This window comes from Aegilops tauschii, chromosome 1 (assembly GCF_002575655.3).
Source record: "Aegilops tauschii subsp. strangulata cultivar AL8/78 chromosome 1, Aet v6.0, whole genome shotgun sequence".
NCBI classification, from domain to species: domain Eukaryota; kingdom Viridiplantae; phylum Streptophyta; class Magnoliopsida; order Poales; family Poaceae; genus Aegilops; species Aegilops tauschii.
Window position 1 is genome coordinate 127350561 of NC_053035.3, and position 20637 is coordinate 127371197.

Here is a 20637-nt window from a genome sequence, read left to right on the forward strand (position 1 = left end):
ATCACATCACACGGCATATGCTGCAAGAACAAGTTAGACGTCCTCTAATTGTTGTTGCAAGTTTTTACGTGGCTGCTATAGGTTTCTAGCAAGAACGTTTCTTACCTACGCCAAAACCACAAAGTGATATACCAATTTCTATTTACCCTTCATAAGGACCCTTTTCATCGATCCGATCCGACTAAAGTGGGAGAGACAGACACCCACTAGCCACCTTATGCAACTAGTGCATGTCAGTCGGTGGAACCTGTCTCACGTAAGCATACGTGTAAGGTCGGTTCGGGCCGCTTCATACCACGATGCCACCGAATCAAGATGAGACTAGTAACGGCAAGTAAATTGACAAAATTGACGCCCACAACAACTTGTGTTCTACTCGTGCATAGAAACTACGCATAGACCTAGCTCATGATGCCACTGTTGGGGATTGTTGCAGAAATCAAAAAAATTCTACGCATCACCAAGATCAATCTATGGAGAGACTAGCAACGAGAGAAAGGGGAGTACATCTTCATACCCTTGAAGATCGCGATGCGGAAGCGTTACAAGAACGTGGTTGGTGGAGTCGTACACGCAGCGATTCAGACCGCGGTCGATTCTGATCTAAGCGCCGAACAACGGCGCCTCCGCGTCCAACACACGTACAGCCTGGGGACGTCTCCTCCTTCTTGATCTAGCAAGGGGAGAGGAGAAGTTGAGGGAGAGCTCCGGCATCACGATGGCGTGGTGGTGGAGCTTGCAGATCTCCAGCGGGGCTTCGCCGAGCACTACGGAGGAGGAGGAGGTGTTGGGGAGGGAGAGGGCTGCGCCTGGGGAAGGGTGCGGCAGCCCTCCCACCTCCCCTCTATTTATAGGGGCAAGGGAGAGGGGGGCGGCCCCCTCCAGATGGATCTAGAGGGGGGCGGCGACCAAGGGGGGAGGCTTGCCCCCCAAGCCAAGGGGGCGGCCCCTTTAGGGTTTCCCCCCAAACCCTAGGCGCATGGGCCCTAGGGGGGTTTGGCGCCCAGCCCACCTAGGGGCTGGTTCCCCTCCATTTTCAGCCCATAGGGCCCTACGGGGCAGGTGGACCCTCCCGGTGGACCCCCGGAACCCTTTCGGTGGACCCGGTACAATACCGATAAACCCCCGAACACTTCCGGCGACCGAATAAGGACTTCCCATATATAAATCTTTATCTCCGGACCATTCCGGAACTCCTCGTGACGTCCGGGATCTCATCCGGGACTCTGAACAACATTCAGTAACCGCATAATAATTCCCATAACAACTCTAGCGTCACCGATCCTTAAGTGTGTAGACCCTACGGGTTCGGGAACCATGCAGACATGACCGTAACATCTCTCCGGCCAATAACCAACAGCGGGATCTGGATACCCATGTTGGCTTCCACATGTTCCACGATGATCTCATCGGATGAACCACGGTGTCGGGGATTCAATCAATCCTGTATACAATTCCCTTTGTCTACCGGTATGATACTTGCCCGAGATTCGATCTCGTTACCGGCAAGTCTCTTTACTCGTTCGTAACACATCATCCTGTACCAACTCCTTGGTCACATTGAGCTCATTATGATGATGTCCTACCGAGTGGGCCCAGAGATACCTCTCCATCACACGGAGTGACAAATCCCAGTCTCGATTCGTGCCAACCCAACAGACACTTTCGGAGATACCCGTAGTGTGCCTTTATAGCCACCCAGTTACGTTGTGACGTTTGGCACACCCAAAGCATTCCTACGGTATCCGGGAGTTGCACAATCTCATGGTCTAAGGAAATGATACTTGACATTAGAAAAGCTTTAGTAGACAAACTACACGATCTTGTGCTATGCTTAGGATTGGGTCTTGTCCATCACATAATTCTCCTAATGATGTGATCCCGTTATCAACGACATCCAATGTCCATGGTTAGGAAACCATAACCATCTATTGATCAACGAGCTAGTCAACTATAGGCTCACTAGGGACATGTTGTGGTCTATGTATTCACACATGTATTACGATTTCCGGATAACATAATTATAGCATGAACAATAGACAATTATCATGAATAAGGAAATATAATAATCATCATTTTATTATTGCCTCTAGGGCATATTTCCAACACCCCCCTCCTGCTGCTGCCTCGAAGTTGGGAAATTGACATCATAGGTATTGAACCAGGCTTGGAGTCGGGTACGGTGTTCGGTTTGTAATGTACTTGGCGTGGCCCATCGAAGTTGTGCATTTGGGATTTAAACACATCATACACCATCGTACCCATACATATTTTCGGTCCTCATGCAGTGTATACGGGGTCTTCTGATCGACCACGTCTCCCTTGTGCTATTTTTTGTGACGACACGGATATCGGTGGGCTCCCCGAGTGTATATATATCATCCCTTTGACCGATAATGAGGGTATGTGTTGGCCATGAATGGATTCCTCCTAGTTCATGTTAGGGCCGGTCACCGTCAAATGTCGGTCAACCAAAGCTCGAGCTCATGCATTGTCAGGATTCCCTCCCAGATGCTCGGATTGCTGGGTCGACCTACATCAAATCCTGCGTACGTATCTCGTCCTTAACTACCTTGCCTTCATGGTTGTTGTCTGTATCGAGAGGTAGGCACCACATCTAAATTGTACATTATTCTATATTGAAAACACACATCACCCCTTCCAATGTACATCATTTTGGGCCGCATGCAAGAGGTGCTGGTTTTGTGGTCCCTCTCGTGCGATGTTTATGATGGTTCAATCTATTGGCCCAAGCAGTTTATCGACAACAACAATTGTCATTTGACCAAACGAAAGATTCATTGGTCCGTCTTATGGTGGGTCATGGAAACATGCATGTATGACCAAAGTATCGATCATTACGTGCATCCACCCCGCTGACACGAAGTGGGAGGTGGTGGGCCAAGCATCCTAGCTAGGTACGACATTATGTCATTATATATATCCTAGCTAGGTGGTTGTTAGGGTGCTTTCGGGTTTGCGAGATAGGTGCCACCAAAGTTATGCATTGTGCATTTAAAGTTTTAAACATCCCCAATATTCGTAAATATATTTGGCCACTTCCAGGTGGTTCTTGACTTCTGGCCCCTCTCATCGATCTTCAATGACGCGCCTAACCGTGGGCCCGCGGGGTCAAAGTTGTGCATTGGAATTTTGAACATCACATACCACCCTTTTCACTCGTATATATATATTTGGGCCACATGCTGGTGTGGCTGTCTTTTGACCCCCCCTAACGTTATTTTTTGCTGCAAAGACTCTGATGACCCTCAACGGACACGGGGTATATTATCTTAACCATGCGCGATACAAGTGCGATGTGAATCACCACGACCGCGCAAGCGCGAGCAAATTAAGGTGGAGGTACTGGCTCAACCGTGGGCGATGCAAGTGCGCTGAAATCACCACGACCGTGCAAGCGCAAGCAAAGGGTGGAGGTACTGGCTCAACCGTGTGCGATGCAAGTGTGCTGAAATCACCACGACCGCGCAAGCGCGAGCAAAGGGTGGAGGTACTGGCTCAACCGTGTGTGATGCAAGTGCGCTGAAATCACCACGACCGCGCAAGTGCGAGCAAAGGGTGGAGGTACTGGCTTAACCGTGTGCGATGCAAGTGCGCTGTAAAACCACCACCTGTGGAAGCTAAAGGCGAGTAAGTTTATTTGGAAATTAGGACGAACCGTGTGCGCTAGACCAGCTAGCTAGAAATATAAAAAACAAACTACCCACCTTGAGCGTTGCAAAAATCGGCGGATCCGCGCCACTTTTCCTTATTATCATACACACATATTATTATTGGACCGTGCGCGAACTTGGGCACTCCCGCCCCGCATCAATTCCGTTACCCAAATTTTAGTAGCCGCCGTACTTCAACCGTCGCCCACACTCCTCCAGCACCGACCTGATAGTAAAATTGTAGTAGCCGAGGCATTTGAACCGTCGCCCTCCCTCGTCCACCACCATCTCCACCCACCATTACTAAAAATTTCAGTAGCCGCAGCGTATCCTCAAACACCACCCCCCTCCACAGTCCCCCACCCGCCCCCTCCCCCCCTTCAAACCCTAGCTCGCGGCCGCCGCCGGCGCCGCCGCCAACCCTACCGGTCTGCCCGTTCCTCCTAGCTAAGATAATAAAGTTCACGTTATCCAGCGATTCCCATACCGTCGCCCCACTCCCCTGAGTTTTTAGATGAGGCCTGTGATGTCCCTCCCCGCCAGATCCACATCCCCTGCTCCAGAATGTTGCAGCCTAAGCTCGACCACATATCCTAGGGAGCCCGACGAGCGTTCGGCCAAGAAGAGGTTTATCATGGCCTCTCTGGCGGACGTTGGTGAGGTGGCCACCATTCGCCCCGACCTGTCGATCCCGGAGCAACACGTCGCTGCGGAAGCCGGCGAAGACGTTGACTAAGTTGCCATGCCGAAGGCTTCATGTCAGCGGGCTAGTGTATTACTGTATCTCGGGAAAGCTGGCTACGACATCAAGCTCGTCCACACTGACGGCTTCACGCGGGCCATGTCACAGGTTAAGTGGTCCATCCCCAACCCCTTTGGTTCAACCGCCGTCGGTCTCTTCGACGGCCCTGCCACTGATCTCCTCCGCCAAGCGGTCAAGGATTTGCGAGCTTTATACGCCATCGAGCCCATTTTGTCACTTCTGAAGGACACGTTCTACGGCGGCGGCTTGGGATCCTCAATTGCCAAGTCAGATCTCATCGACCACGACCACGAGGAGGGCACCCACTAAGGTTCTTCCAAGGTGAAACAGCCCATCTGTGACATCAGAGAGCGCACCATGGGTCCGTGCTCTTCCAACTGGAAGGATCCCGTCCATGAAATGTGAGGCAACATTCTATCAGCAAATATTACCTTTTCTAGCTTGCCAACCCATACCCTTTGTTGTAGTAGCATTTGCCATGTAGTGCTTTAACTGTGCCGTGTTTAATTATTTCAGCTATGCAAAAATGTATTGTTCAACAGGTCTATGTGATGTTTAAGTATGAATTGTCCACTTTAGTTTCACAAATGGCTATATTTGGTTGTTTATAGTGAGTAGATGCCTTGTTTATTTGTATTTGGTTGTTAGGTTGGTTGGAGTGATCATTTTTCAGTTAACGAGCAGATGCCTTGTTTATCTGTATTTGGTTCTTAGTTTGGTTGCAGTGAGTATTTGTCCAGTTATCAAGCAGATGCCTTGTTTATCTGTATTTGGTTGTTAGGTTGCTTTTTTTAGCATTTGTCCAGTTATCAAGCAGATGCCTTGTTTATCTGTATTTGGTTGTTAGGTTGCCTTTTTTAGCGTTTCTCCAGTTATCAAGCAGATGCCTTGTTTATCTTTATCTGCTTGTTAGGTTGGTTGCAGTGAGCATTTGTCCAGTTTTCAAGCATATGCCCTGTTTATCTGTATTTGCTTGTTAGGTTGGTTGCAGTGAGACTCTGTCCAATTTTCAATGGCTATATTTGGTTGTTATATGATACGTCTCCAATGTATCTATAATTTTTTATTGTTCCATGCTATTATATTATCTGTTTTGGATGTTTATGGGCTATATTAAACACTTTTATATTATTTTTGGGACTAACCTATTGACCCAGAGCCCAGTGCCAGTTTCTGTTTTTCTCCTTGTTTCAGTGTTTCGTAGAAAAGGAATATCAAATGGAGTCCAAACGGAATGAAACCTTCGGAAAGTTATTTTTGGAACGGAAGCAATCCAGAAGACTTGGAGTGTACGTAAGGGAAGCAACGAGGAAGGCACGAGGCAGGGGGGCGCGCCCACCCCCCTGGGCGCGCCCTCCACCCTCGTGGGCCCCTCGTGACTCCCCTTACCGACTTCTTTCGCCTATATATCTCCATATACCCTAAAAACATCGGGGAACAGAATAGATCGGGAGTTCCGCCGCCGCAAGCCTCTGTAGCCACCAAAAACCAATCGGGACCCTGTTCCGGCACCCTGCCGGAGGGAACCCTCACCGGTGGCCATCTTCATCATCCCGGTGCTCTCCATGACAAGGAGGGAGTAGTTCACCCTCGGGGCTGAGGGTATGTACCAGTAGCTATGTGTTTGATCTCTCTCTCTCGTGTTCTTGAGGTGATACGATCTTGATGTATCGCAAGCTTTGCTATTATAGTTGGATCTTATGATGCTTCTCCCCCTCTACTCTCTTGTAATGGATTGAGTTTTCCCTTTGAAGTTGTCTTATCGGATTGAGTCTTTAATGATTTGAGAACACTTGATGTATGTCTTGCGTGGGATACCCATGGTGACAATGGGGTATTCTATTGATCCACTTGATGTATGTTTTGGTGATCAACTTGCGGGTTCCGCCCATGAACCTATGCATAGGAGTTGGCACACGTTTTCGTCTTGACTCTCCGGTAGAAACTTTGGGGCACTCTTTGAAGTACTTTGTGTTGGTTGAATAGATGAATCTGAGATTGTGTGATGCATATCGTATAATCATGCCCACGGATACTTGAGGTGACATTGGATTACCTAGGTGACATTAGGGTTTTGGTTGATTTGTGTCTTAAGGTGTTATTCTAGTACGAACTCTATGATAGATTGAATGGAAAGAATAGCTTCATGTTATTTTACTACGGACTCTTGAATAGATTGATCAGAAAGGATAGCTTTGAGGTGGTTTCGTACCCTACCATAATCTCTCCGTTTGTTCTCTGCTATTAGTGACTTTGGAGTGACTCTTTGTTGCATGTTGAGGGATAGTTATATGATCCAATTATGTTATTATTGTTGAGAGAACTTGCACTAGTGAAAGTATGAACCCTAGGCCTTGTTTCCTAGCATTGCAATACCGTTTACGCTCACTTTTATCATTAGTTACCTCGCTGTTTTTTTATATTTTTCACATTACAAAAACCTATATCTACCATCCATATTGCACTTGTATCACCATCTGTTCACCGAACTAGTGCACCTATACAATTTTCCATTGTGTTGGGTGTGTTGGGGACACAAGAGACTCTTTGTTATTTGGTTGCAGGGTTGCTTGAGGGAGACCATCTTCATCCTACGCCTCCCACGGATTGATAAACCTTAGGTCATCCACTTGAGGGAAATTTGCCACTGTCCTACAAACCTCTGCACTTGGAGGCCCAACAACGTCTACAAGAAGAAGGTTGTGTAGTAGACATCATTATACTGGTCATTTATGCCTTGTTTATTTCAGTCATTCACAATGTGTGGTTCATTATGTGCAAGTCGGAACTGTGCCACTCGACTACATCAATACCAGTTTGAACAGCTATATTTAGTTCCAGTTATTCCTGGTGTAGTTAGCACATGCCCTTTATTCCAGTTTTACACATTTATCCAGTGTGATGTTTACGCATTACCTACATTCTATTCATTTTCAACAATACCAGTTTGAATTGCAATATTTGATGGTTGTTAAGCCTGCTGTCGGTAACATTGCCTTCCATTTTATAGCTGCTTTAATAGCATGCTGAAACCAACACATTCAAGCTATCATTTGGAGATGATGTTGTTTACCTTTGCTATATTTGTTTGATGTTAAGATTGATGTACTTATCATGCCTTTCCACTACTTATGCAGGACAACAACGGGAGTGGCCACCATTTTCCACCGAGGTTAGCTTCATCCCTCGGCTTGTACTCCCCCCGTTGTTCCATAATGCAGTGCATATAGATCCAGGCCTGGACACTAGTTAGCTTCTAATATTGAATTGTTGCTTGTAGGTACATATGCCCTTGACAAGGATCCACACATCGACCCTTTTTGCGTATGGGGCAATGAGATATTGATGAACAAGCATCAAGTGAGGAAACTGATAAGGATTATTAGCAAAAAGATACGAATGGTGGCAAGCAAATTATTTGTTTATGCTCTATCCAACACAACAGTGAGTTGTAGGATGGTACCTACAAACTCTGCAGCCTTCTTTTTTTACTGCCCATAATGAGTTGTTACACAACAATGTCTGAATCTTTTTCGTTCCCAGTGGTTCCCGACGCAGTTCACTCAAGATTACCTCACGAAGTACATGATTGGTGGACATGTAGTGAAGGTTAAAGTATTTCATCCAGACTACAATGAGCATCGAGAAGTCCTAATGAAGACAGTGAAGGATGGACAGGCAGCCATCACAAGGGGTTGGCCTAGAGTCGTGCGCGCCTTACGCATGGAGGAGGGCACAATATGGGCATTCCGCTTCACCTTCTCCAGCAACCAGAATGTCTTTCGCCTCTCTCTTTACAGTCTTTAGTACAACTGTGGTTCATCATTCTTTACTTGGTGCTTCTGTAGTTCTTCAGTATATGTACCTGTGCATTGAATTATGGATTCGTGGTTGAACCTATATTTGTAATAAACATGGTTGGATATGAAAGAAGTGATTGCCTACTTTCAAATTCAAAACATGTGATTTTTAAATTAGGGATTAATTGGATTAATTAGGGATTACACTGCACACGGTTTACGAAAGCGAAACGTCCACGATATACGTGGAGATCAGAAACGTTTCTAGGATCCACTACATGTGATCAATCTCCACTGCACACACAACTTTCTCTTGAAAACTGCTTGCGTTAGGCCACCTTGCGCAAACGTTTATCACATAAAAAGTGTGTGTGATGGATAGCCTTTGCCACACAGTTTCTTCTACGCACCGTGTGTGATGCATTCAATAACGCAAACGATAAAATTATTAATATCGTGTGCAATGGCAACGCTATCACAAATGATTGAACGGGAAAAATTGTGTGTGATCTACCTGTGAATGGAAACGTTTTCCTTGGAGCGACTGTGTGGGATGTACATACGAACGGAAATGTTTAGCGGGGACTGACTTGTGGGATGTACTTGCCACCGAAAACAATTTCGCCGTATAATTGTATTTTTTTTAGCTCTACTGTATGTATTTCCGTATTTGAGCGCTCGCCGGTCGCACACGACCTCATTTTGCCGAACGTGTGTGCCAGGAGGGCATATCCCCGACGGTTTCTGGGTCGTGTGGGAAGGACCCCCCTATCGCCCACACTCACTTGGCGACGGTTCCAAATGCCGTCGCGGAAAGGGGTTAAAAACCGTTTGTTTAGGACCGACGCGCACCAGTGAATGCTTCTAGGGACTTCCTAGATAGTTGTGCTGGTTGTGTTTTCAGGTAACGAACTGTTGAACAAGCTGAGGAATTATTGAATAATATATTGAAAAATTATGATGATTGGACTCTACCAGAACCACCGCTTAAACCCACTCCGAAGAAGAGGGGTATCTTATATCTCAGTCCTGAAGATATGCAAGAGGCAAAGAAAAGTATGAAATAAAAAGGTATTAAAGCAGAGGATGTTAAGAATGTACCTCCTATTGAAGACATACAAGGACTTGATACACCACCACCAAAGGTGGTAGAGGTAAACTCTTTGATGAAATTTGATGAAAGTGACAACCCGTACAATATGCATCCTAGTCAATGCCTTTATGAGTTTGATAACTACATTAGAAAAACAAGATCACTTGAATGCAAATGTTATGAAACAATTGAAATACAAATCTGATATGATTGCTCGTTTGAGTGACTTGTTATTTAGAATCTCTAGTGATGTTAGAGGTGTAGGAAAACATGCCTCTATGGTTCACACTCAGTTACAACAAGTTGCTAAATCTCAAAGAGAATTGCTTGATGAAATGAATAATAATATGAAGGACCATGCTATTAGAGTAGTAACTAGAGGAGGTAGAATGACTCAGGAACCACTTTATCCTGAGGGACACCCGAAAAGAATTGAACAGGACTCTCAAAGGTTTAACACTGATGGACCTATTCCTTGTAGAAAGAAAAAGAAAAAGAAAAGGAAAAATGATGGGACTTTGCATACCTCTAGTGAACCTGAAATAGAAAAACCTCCTGAAGATAATAATGATCTCTCTGTCTCAGAGGCTGAAACTCAATCTGGTAATGAACATTCATCTAGTGATAATGAAAAAGATAATGATGATGCTCATGAAGACACTCAACCAGACAATGATAAACAACCAGATAATGATGTTGAGATAGAACCTGATGTTGATCTTGATAACCCACAAACTAAAAATAAAAGATATGATAAAAGAGTCTTTGTTGCTGGAAAACATGGAATAGATAGAGAAACATGGGTTCAAAACCCATGCCTTTTCCACCTAAACCAACTAAGAAGAAAGATGATGAAGAATTTGAATGCTTTGCTGAAATGCTTAGGCCTGTCTTTTTGCGCACTCGCTTGACTGATATTTTAAAGATGGCCCCTTATGCAAAATACATGAAAGACATCATCACTAATAAGAGAAAAATACCGGAAGCTAAAATCCCCACAATGCTTGTTAATTATTCTTTTAAGTATGGAGTACCTAAAAAACTTGGAGATCCTGAAATACCAACTATACCTTGCTCCATCAAAATAAATTATGTTAAAACTGCTTTGTGTGATTTAGGAGCTAGTGTTAGTGTTATGCCTTTCTCCTTATACAAAAGACTTGATTTGAATAAACTCACATCTATTGAAATATCTTTGCAAATGGCTGAGAAATCAACTGCCATACCTATCGGTATTTGTGAGGATGTGCCCGTTGTTGTTGCAAATGTTACTATCTTAACAGACTTTGTTAAACTTGAGATGCCGGAGGACGACAACATGTCGATTATCCTTGGTAGACCCTTTTTAATACTGCAGGGGATGTTGTTGATTGCAATAAAAGTAAGGTCACTTTTCATATCGATGGTAATGAGCTTACGGTGCACTTTCCGAAAAAACAATTCCAAGTGAATGGTATTAATATTATTAAAAAATCTCTGACACTCACTATTGGAAGTTTTCAACTACCTCTACCTACTGCCAAAAAGAAATATGATATACTTATTGTTGGGGACATGCATATCCCCGTTGAGGTAACTTAGTGTTTTACGAAAGTTCTTTGGTTTCATGCGAAGGTGGTTGTTAATAAGACTTGATCAACCTTATTAAAGGATCATCTTTGAGAGGTATGAAGTTGATGAATTTGGTAGGCACTACCTTCTGTCCTTACCTTTTGTTTTCTGTTTTTCTTAGTTAAATAAAATAAAATGCCATGTTTATCCCGTTTTCTGGATTTTCCGTGCAATAAAAAATGACCCAAAAATAAAAGTGCTCAGAATGCCCTGAATACGATTTTTTTGAATATTTCTGAATATTTGGTACAAATAACATCGGAGGGGGTGCACCAGGTGGGCACTACCCACCTAGGCGCGCCAGCAACCCCAGGCGCGCCCTGGCAGATTGTGGTCCCCACGCGGCCCCCCTCACTTATCTCTTTAGCCCATGTCATCTCCTACCTGCAAAAAAATCACCATTGCTCTCTCTCTCTCTCTCTCTCATGTTCTTGCTCTCAAACCCGCGGATTTCGATCTCTTTGCTCGAAGCTTCGTTTCCAAAACTGTTTTGGGGGATTGCTACTTGGTATGTGACTCCTCCATTTCTCCAATTAGTTTTTGCTTTAGTGGATTGTATTTTGAATAATTAGCTACTCTTGGTGATGATGTAGATGAGCTTGCATGTTGAATTCTTAGAGTTCCAAGCAGTTTGAATGCTTGATATGGCCTCTATGCATCTCTATGAGTAGTTGTTCTCAATCTTGTGAAGTTTTGTTGACAAAAATTTTGGGAACTAAAATTTTCAGAATTTTATCTATAGGAATAAGATGAGTTTCTTTAGGAAGTTTGCCTCCAAGAAAAATGCCAAGGGAGTCATTGGGGAACCATCGGACAAAGACCTTCATACCCGAAGAAGGGCGGAGATGCGTCCGTGTGAATGGCCGCATAATCCCTTCATGGAGGGGGCTGGAATTCATCAAGAGTTCGCCCAATTCGCTGCAAATGCCGCGCTAACCGAATTCATCGCAGCTGAGTGTGAACAATACCATCTCCTTACAAATTCCTTTGTGCAAAGGTTCCATTTTCTGAGTAGGAATAACCCCCTTGAGGTGCAGTTTAATTTATATGCTGAAACCCGTCAGATATCACTTACTGACTTTTGTGATATATGCTTGATCCCTTCTGATGGGGAAATAAGAGAGCCTAGACCTGCAGAGTTTGAGGATTTCTATCATACTCTGTCAGTGGGAGATGAGAGAGGTGCATCGAGTGTCACTGCCACTAGCTTGCAGTTTCCTTCTGTGCATTATTTTGCTCTATTTATCGCGAAGTGTTTACTTGCTAGAGAGAAGGTTGGTGCACTTAGTGCCCCCGATTTAGTTGTCTTATGCCGTGCACTATACGACGATAACACCTTTAGCCTAGGGGCTATTATTGCACGTCGTCTGCACAATAACAGGACCAAGGGAAAAATTCATGGTGGTATTAACGCTACTCATTTAGCGAGTCACTTTAACGTTCAGATACGCCAACATGATCATCGTTTGCCCAAGGTTTACCTAGATTACCATGCGATGGCAGCTCATCAGTTTCTTGATAGCGAGGACACTATTAATAGTATTCCTTAGAACGTGGTTTTTAGTGTGGATACCCGTGATATTGTTTCATTGCCTGCACGTGCTTTGTTTGATTATATTGCCAAGGGCGGACAAAAGATCATGTCAGATGACATCATTGCCTACCGGAACGCCCAGGCGGTGGCGGAGGAGGAGCCCCAGGAGTGGGATGCTCAGGTGCCGCCGTCGCAGCACTTTGACATGGGACCAGATGGCTACTACGGATGGTGATTACCAAGCTAGGCCAAAAAGCCTAAGCTTGGGGGATTGCGTATTTCCACCGACATTATATTCATGCTCACACATTTCATTCCAGTTGTCGGTGTCCACACTTTTTCATTGTATTATCCATGCTAGATTTATTTTATCACTTTCTTCTTGTGTGTTTGAAAAACTTTGAGAAAATCCAAAAAATGTTTCTTGCTTCTTTTCGGTTTTTCTTTCTAGTTTAGTTAGTTGTACTATTAAAAAGAAAACCCAAAAAGATTTCCAAGTTCTTATTTAGCTTGTTGCGAGCTTTCCCGTGTAGATAGTTCTCTCGTTTTTGTTTTTCTTTCTTTAATTTTGCTTTCTTCAAGAAACAACTAAAAATTCAAAAATATTTCGGTGTGTTTCTATGAATTTGTTTTCTTTTTATTGAGTCATACCAAGGATAAGACCACTATGAAAAATGTTGAGTGGCTCTCATATGCATTGCTATTGATCTAACGAAGAGCCCAAATTGCTTTGTCTTCTCCTTTTGAATAAAATGTTTGCAGATTCCAGCTTAGTCCGCGGCACTCTTGCGCTATTATTATTTTCATATCATTTGTTCATGCAAGTGAAAGGCAATAATGACGATATTTGATGAACTGGTTGTGGTAGAAAGAAACGGGTATGAACTCAACTTGTTCTATTTTTGTAAATATGTTTAACCTAGTATCCATGATTCAGCATACTATGATCAAACATGTTTGCAATGACAATTAGAGATTATAGTTTCTCATGCCATGCTTAAGTAGCTAGGAGTGGATAATGATTTATCTTGGATGTCAACATTGCATTAAAATGATTGTGATGTAGTATGATGATATGGTATCCTCCTCTGAATGTTTCAAGTGGCTTGACTTGGCACATGTTCATGCATGTAGTTGAATCAAAACCAACATAGCCTCTATGATATTTATGTTCATGGTATCCATATCCTACTCATGCTAGTATCCAATGTTCATTATTCATAATGCATCTTCATGACCATTTTCGCTCTCTAGCTGGCCGCTTCTCAACCTATGTGCTAGCCTTCGCCTGTACTAAGCGGAAATACTGCTTGTGCATCAAAACCCTAAAACCCAAGTTATTCCAGATGAGTCCACCATATCTACCTATATGTGGTATTACCCTGTCGTTCTAAGTAAATTTGCATGCGCCACCTCTAAAAACTTCAAATAAACACATGTTTTTGTGTGTTTGGATTGTTCCTAGAGCGACACAGGGTAGTCGGTATCTTCCATGCTAAGTTGGTTATTCTCATGGTGAGTGTTTATTCACTCATCCTTGCACGAGAGGGGCGGTAATAGGGATTCCCAGTCCCGAATTCAAAAATTGCAAATAATTAAACAAAACTCCCACAGGACTGATGTTGGAATGGACGGTACCCGTGGATTCGGCTAGCCCTGGAGTGTGTTTGTTGGTGGAGGGGAGTAAACCTTTACTTTTATCGCTTGAGAACTGCCATTAATGTGTTTAGCATGGAAGATATTGATAACTTTCGGTCGTGACGTAAACAAGAAGGGTGCATTTCCCAAAAATTCATTTATCTCTATTTTAAAAATCTGATCTCTGGCACCGCTGCAAATCCCTCCTTCCCTCTACAAAGGGACTATCTATTTACTTTTATGTTGAGTCATCACCTTCTCAAATAAGCGCCAAATCTGAGAGCACTATTGTCATCCTCATGCACTGTGTATAGTAAATGTTGGATGCATCATGACTAGATCTTTTCTACCATTAATTACAATGTTTAGTCGCTGCTTCAACTTTGGAGGTGCTCTGCATTTATGTTTTGCGGTCTCAGAAAGGGCTAGCGAGATACCACTGTTGTCATATTATATCATGATTGTTTTGACAAAGTGTTGGCATTTGATATATCTTATTATTTCTCGCTAGTTGATTATGCCATTGATATGAGTTAATATAATTTTTTAAGAGTTAATGTTGACATGGTTAGTCATGATCTTTGCTGAAAACCTGGGCGCTACTTAAGCTTATTTATGTAAACAAGAGCAAAAGAGTTCGTAAAAGTTTTTCCTTTTCACTTTCAGTTTATCAATTGAATTGCCTGAGGACAAGCAAAGGTTTAAGCTTGGGGGAGTTGATACGTCTTCGTCGTATCTACTTTTCCTAACACTTTTCCTCTTGTTTTGGACTCTAATTTGCATGATTTGAATGAAACTAACCCGGACTGACGTTGTTTTCAGCAGAACTACCATGGTGTTGTTTTTGTGCAGAAATAAAAGTTCTCGGAATGGAACGAAACTTTTTGGAGAATTATTTTCGAATATATAAAAAAATACTGGAGCAAAGAACCACTGAAGGGGGGGCCCTGGGTGAGCATAACCCACCAGGGCACCCCCCCTCAAGGCGCGCCCAGGTGGGTTGTGCCCACCTGGTGGCCTCGCAGACCCTGATTCCGACTCTATAAAATCCCATATTTGGAGTAAAAAAATCAGGGAGGAAGTTTCATCGCGTTTCACGATACGAAGTCGCCGCCACCTCCTGTTCTTCATCGGGAGGCCAGATCAAGAGTCCGTTTTGGGCTCCTGAGAGGGGGATCTTCGATCTTCGTCATCACCAACCCTCCTTCATCGCCAATTCCATGATGCTCCCCACCGGGACTGAGTAATTCCTTCGTAGGCTCGCTGGTCGGTGAGGAGTTGGATGAGATTCATCATGTAATCGAGTTTTGTTAGGCCTTGATCCCTTGTAACATCCCAATTTTCAATTTGGATGTTATACATAGGTCATCATATGCATAAAATATTTTATTTGCATTTTGGTTGTGATCCTAGTAATCTTAAGCAACTCAAGGACCCAAGGAGAGAGTTGGGGATTTCATTTATTTTCATATTTGATTTTTTTCTCAAATTTGAAAAGAGGATAAATTTGGTTTTAATATTTTTCTCTCCAATTATTTCCAATATTAAAAATAAAAGGGAGATGATAATATGACTTCTTCAAATAAATAGGAATATTGGAGGAGAAATTTTAAAATCAAATTTATATTTTATTTGCTATTTTATTCGAATTAGAAAAATATGCATTTTAGCCTAGAAAAATGTTCACTTTGTTCTAAATATTTTATTTGGACGGCGAAAATTGTATTTGGCATTTTTAGGATTTTTTTATATTTTATTAGGATTTTATTCTGGCAGAATTTTATTTAAAAAAAAGTTCGCGGCCGAACTGGGTCGGCCCAGCTAGCGCCACGCCGCGGCCCAGCCGCCACCGCCTCGTCCCCGTCCCCGGGACGGACTCCCGCTCGCCGCCGCCGCCGAGTCCGGCTCGGCCACGCCTCGCCGCCCGCTGCCTTGCCCCCTCCTCCAAGCCCCCCGGGCCTCTTTAAATAGGGTCAAGGCCTGGCCCCCTCCTCCCCATCGAGTCGTCGCCGCCGCTCGAAGCAGCAGCACCAGCCAGCCGCCGTCGTCGCACGCGCCGTCGCTCGCTGCCTGCCCCGCCGCTCGCCACCGCCGCCGTTCGCCGCACCACCCCGCCCCGCAGCCTCGCGCCGCTGCCGCGCCTCCGGAGCCTCGCCGGAGCCGCCGCCGGCGATATTTCTCTGCGAACCGGTAAAACCGCCGAACCGACGCCTCGGTTTTTTTGGTTTTTCGTTAGATCGGCTTAGATTGGTTTTTTCGGTTTCGTTAATTAGCGAACGTTCACTCGAACGTCACTGTTAGCGAACGCATTCGTTCGTTTGCCTCTGATAGCGAACGTTCGTTCGTTAGGTTTTTCTTTTATTTTTTATTTTCGGCCAGGGACCTATCCGCAATTATTTTTATCGCAGATTAGCCCCTGATCTTCAAACCCTCGCAACTTTTTGCTCGTTTATCCAAAACCAATGAAACCAACGCCAAAATCTTCGTCTCGGACCCCTCTTTCCAGTTAATCAACTTGAACATGGTTTTGACAAATTAAAATTTGGTTTCAAGTAGATTTTATTTCGAACTTCTTTTGATCGTAGTTTCAGTTTCGTAGCTCTGATTTGATTGATTCTTTTCGCAAATCGAAGCTCTTCTCTTGAGCTTTCAATTTGGATCTTTTCATCTCAGTTTTACCCTTGCATCTTATGCTTGAGTGCTTATGTATGCTATTGTTTGTCCGCGATAGAGTTTCGGGAGTGCGAAGCGTCCTACTACGAGTCACTAGGGTTTTCAGATCGTCAGCAAGGCAAGTAACACTTTGATCATACCCTTTATTACCCAGTTTTTATGCATTAGTTTCAACCCACAAACATTACATGGTTAGGATTTGTTAACATGTGGGTATTGGGAAGTAGTTGATGAGGTAGAACCTATTGTCCTTTAATTCAAACCTTGGGAGTTACTTCTACGTTATGCTTATTCTGCTATGCTATGCTCGTAGACGTGGTTTGGTTTGAGTGATCCATGATAGATGTGAGAGTTATCTTTAATGGTTAAACTTAAGGTGGTTACTTTAATACACATCTGGGTCGATTGGTTGCGGGCACCTGGAGAATCCAGTGTTGTCCTAGGATATCCCGGAGTACCCGTGTGATCATCCTATGTTTCGCCACCCAGGCTCAAAGGGATCATAAGATTATTCATGCTAGAAACTTCTGTGTGCAACCACATGCCATTATGGGCTCTGGCATAGTTGAGTATGTTGCGTGACCTCTTTCAGTGGTAGGCTAGCAGATGTAGGGATGTAGGTGGTACTGTTTACCCATAGTAAAGAGTTAATGCTTCTGAAAGACCGTGTCTCGGTCATCCATTTCTCAAACACCATGGAGTCCGAGAAATCCAACGGAGGAGATCGAGTCTTGTGGGGAAAAGTGCACAAACCTTTGCAGAGTGTACAATCTAATCATGGTTAGTCGTGTCCCCGGTTATGGATATCTTGAGTATCTGGTTCTTGAATTATTGATTTGATCTCATCACTCTTTAATTAATTTTGTTGGGTTGTTAATTTTATTAATTGGGATTGAGTTGGAGGAACCTTCTCAATATTTATCAACCAACATGATAGTTAAATAAAATACATTCCTTTGGCAGTAGGGAAAAATTGGCTTTACGCAAAAAATGATTACCATAGAGCCTCCACCAGCCATATATGCATGTAGTGATAGCTGTTATCATGTTCATTGCTCTATAGTGTTATTTTGCCAGCATATTCCATGTGCTGACCCGTTGCGGGCTGCTACGTATTATGTTGCAGACTTTTCAGACGAAGAGTAAGGTGCGCTAGGTCGTTGTCGTGCACTCAGCTATGCCGTTGGAGTTGATGGACTCATTTATCTTCGATGCTTCCGCAGTTATCTTATTTAGATGGCCTTAAGCCATATTATTGTAATAAGTTCTCTTTTGAGACATTCGTTGTAATAAGTGTGTGTTTGAACTCTGTTATAAATCCTTCAAGTACTGTGTGTGTCAGCATTACCGATCCAGGGATGACACTTATGCACAGAGATTTCACCGTTTGAGGTCGGATCGCTACAAGATGGTATCAGAGCACACGCTGACTGTAGGACGCGATAATTAAGATAACCATAGGTCACTCTTCTCTACTCATTTCTGACCCTTCTCCACTCTCTACTCTATAGATGGCGGACCCAAGGAACAAGTTTGCGCAACCGGATGAAGACACACCTTTTGGACGACACTTGAAGGAAGTCACTAGGTACCTGAACATCGGAATACCAAGCTTCACCGGGACCTACACCGCCACTTTACCAGAAGAGGAGTGTTGGATGATTCGAGTTCATGTTCCCGGAAGGACATTCGCGCTAGTAACTGAGCCCATAGAGTTTTCCTTTGATGCACCAACCTGGAGTCTAGGAAAGAGCATGGCAGCCCACATCGCCATGGGACGCATCGGCGAAGTATACAACAAGGATCTTAAGGACACCATCTACCAGATATGTGGGCGCCGAGATGAGCAATGGGAGATGATCAGCACCAGGAGGGACAAGTCCATTGCAGCCTACATCCAGGAGTTAGACTAGCACATTCGCCGCCAGGAGAACCAAATGTGCGCCAGCATGCTAGATCTAAAGAAGACGATGACCAGGAACATGGAGCATGAAGAGGAACTCAAGTCTACATGCGACGGATATGAGGAGGAAATTGCAGTACTACTAGAGAGGAATGAAGACCTGAAGAAGAAGCTAGGAATATTCATGGGAGACCCCGCACCTGGAAAGGACAACCATCCCGAAGACTACATCATCATCGACGACACCGGCTCCGCCCCCGATAGTGATGATGATTATGAAGACGACGCTGGAGCAGATATCATGGAGTCTTCCACCGATCAAAATTTCTAGTCGACCACCATATTATTAGTAGTATTCCCCCATGTATATAGTAGTAGTCCGAGTATATTGTAACGGTAGTTTAGATCGTTTGTATGCCCTTGTTTGAATTGAGTGGTCTGATATGAATGTGTCTGTCTCATGTGCATATGGGTAGTGATTCCTCCTTAGACCTCACTCTATTCTAATCTCTCCCCTCTAAACCCATCAGATGCCTCCAAGACGTGACCCCGGATTTGTCTTCCCACCGGAGCTCACTCAGTTGATCCAACAGCAAAATGCCTTGATGCAGTTGTTAGTCCAGAACCAAGGCAACAACAACAACAACAACAACCCACCACCACCACCTCCAGTTGACAACTTAGCCTATTTTCTAAGGTTGAATCCGCTGATGTTTTCTAGTAGCACCGAGCCGATTGTTGCTGATGACTGGCTCCGCAGGATTGGAAGGGAGCTGACCACCGCAGGTTGCACAGATGCTGAGGTGCGCTTTGCCGCACACCAACTGGATGGACCCGCAGCCTCATGGTGGGAGAATTACACAGCCACTTTCCCCATAGCCAATGTCACTTGGGATCAGTTTCAGCAAGCTTTCCGTACTGCACATGTCTCAACTGGAGCTATGAGCATGAAGAAGCGTGAGTTTCGCAACTTATGCCAGGGAAATCGTACTGTGGGGCAGTACGTGGATGAGTTCAGTAAGTTAGCTCGCTATGCCCCGGATGATGTGGCCACAGATGCCGCGAAGCAAGAGAAATTTATGGAAGGGTTGAATGATGAGATGAGTATGCAGTTGATGGTAGCAACATTTGCTAACTACCAGGAGTTGGTAGACAGGGCTCTTATGATTGAAGGGAAGCAGCAGCAGATAGAGAGTGCAAAAGGAAGTATGGACAAGGGAAGTATAACTCTGGAGCTCAGCAGAAGCCTCGTTTTACCCCAAATTCGGGAGGACATACTCATCATCACCTTGGAGGCCACACTCACAATGGAGGAAGTTCACATAACCATAGTGGCCCCAAGAATGGAAATGGGAATGGAGGAAGCAGCAGCCAGAACCATTCCAACCCCACTACACCCGCCAAGAAGGATCTAAGTCACATTACTTGTTTCAAGTGCGGGAAGACTGGACATTACGCCACCGAGTGTTCCAAAGCAAAGAATGGAAATGGCAATGGAAGTTCTGGGAAGAAGCCCAATCCCGTCACCAGAGGTCAGGTGAACCACATCAACGTGGAGGAGGTTGAAGATCAGCCTGACGCAGTGATTGGTAAGTTTTTGGTTAAGTCATTTACCGCTCTTGTTCTTTTTGATACTGGTGCATCGCATTCATACATATCAAGGGGATTTGTGGACAAGTTTAAGTTGCCAACCCTAGCCCTTACGTCACCCATGTTAGTAAGCTCGCCAGGAGTAGAGTATATGGCCAGCCGATGGTGCGATCGGTTACCCTTAACCATCGGTAGCCATGTTTTCCCCCCAGACCTAATAATTTTGGAGTCACAAGGATTGGATATAATACTAGGCATGGATTGGCTATCAAGTACGGTGGAAAAATTGATTGTGCTAGTAAGTCAATTTTACTCACCACTCCGGAGGGAAAGAGGATCAAGTATGTATCCAGGCATC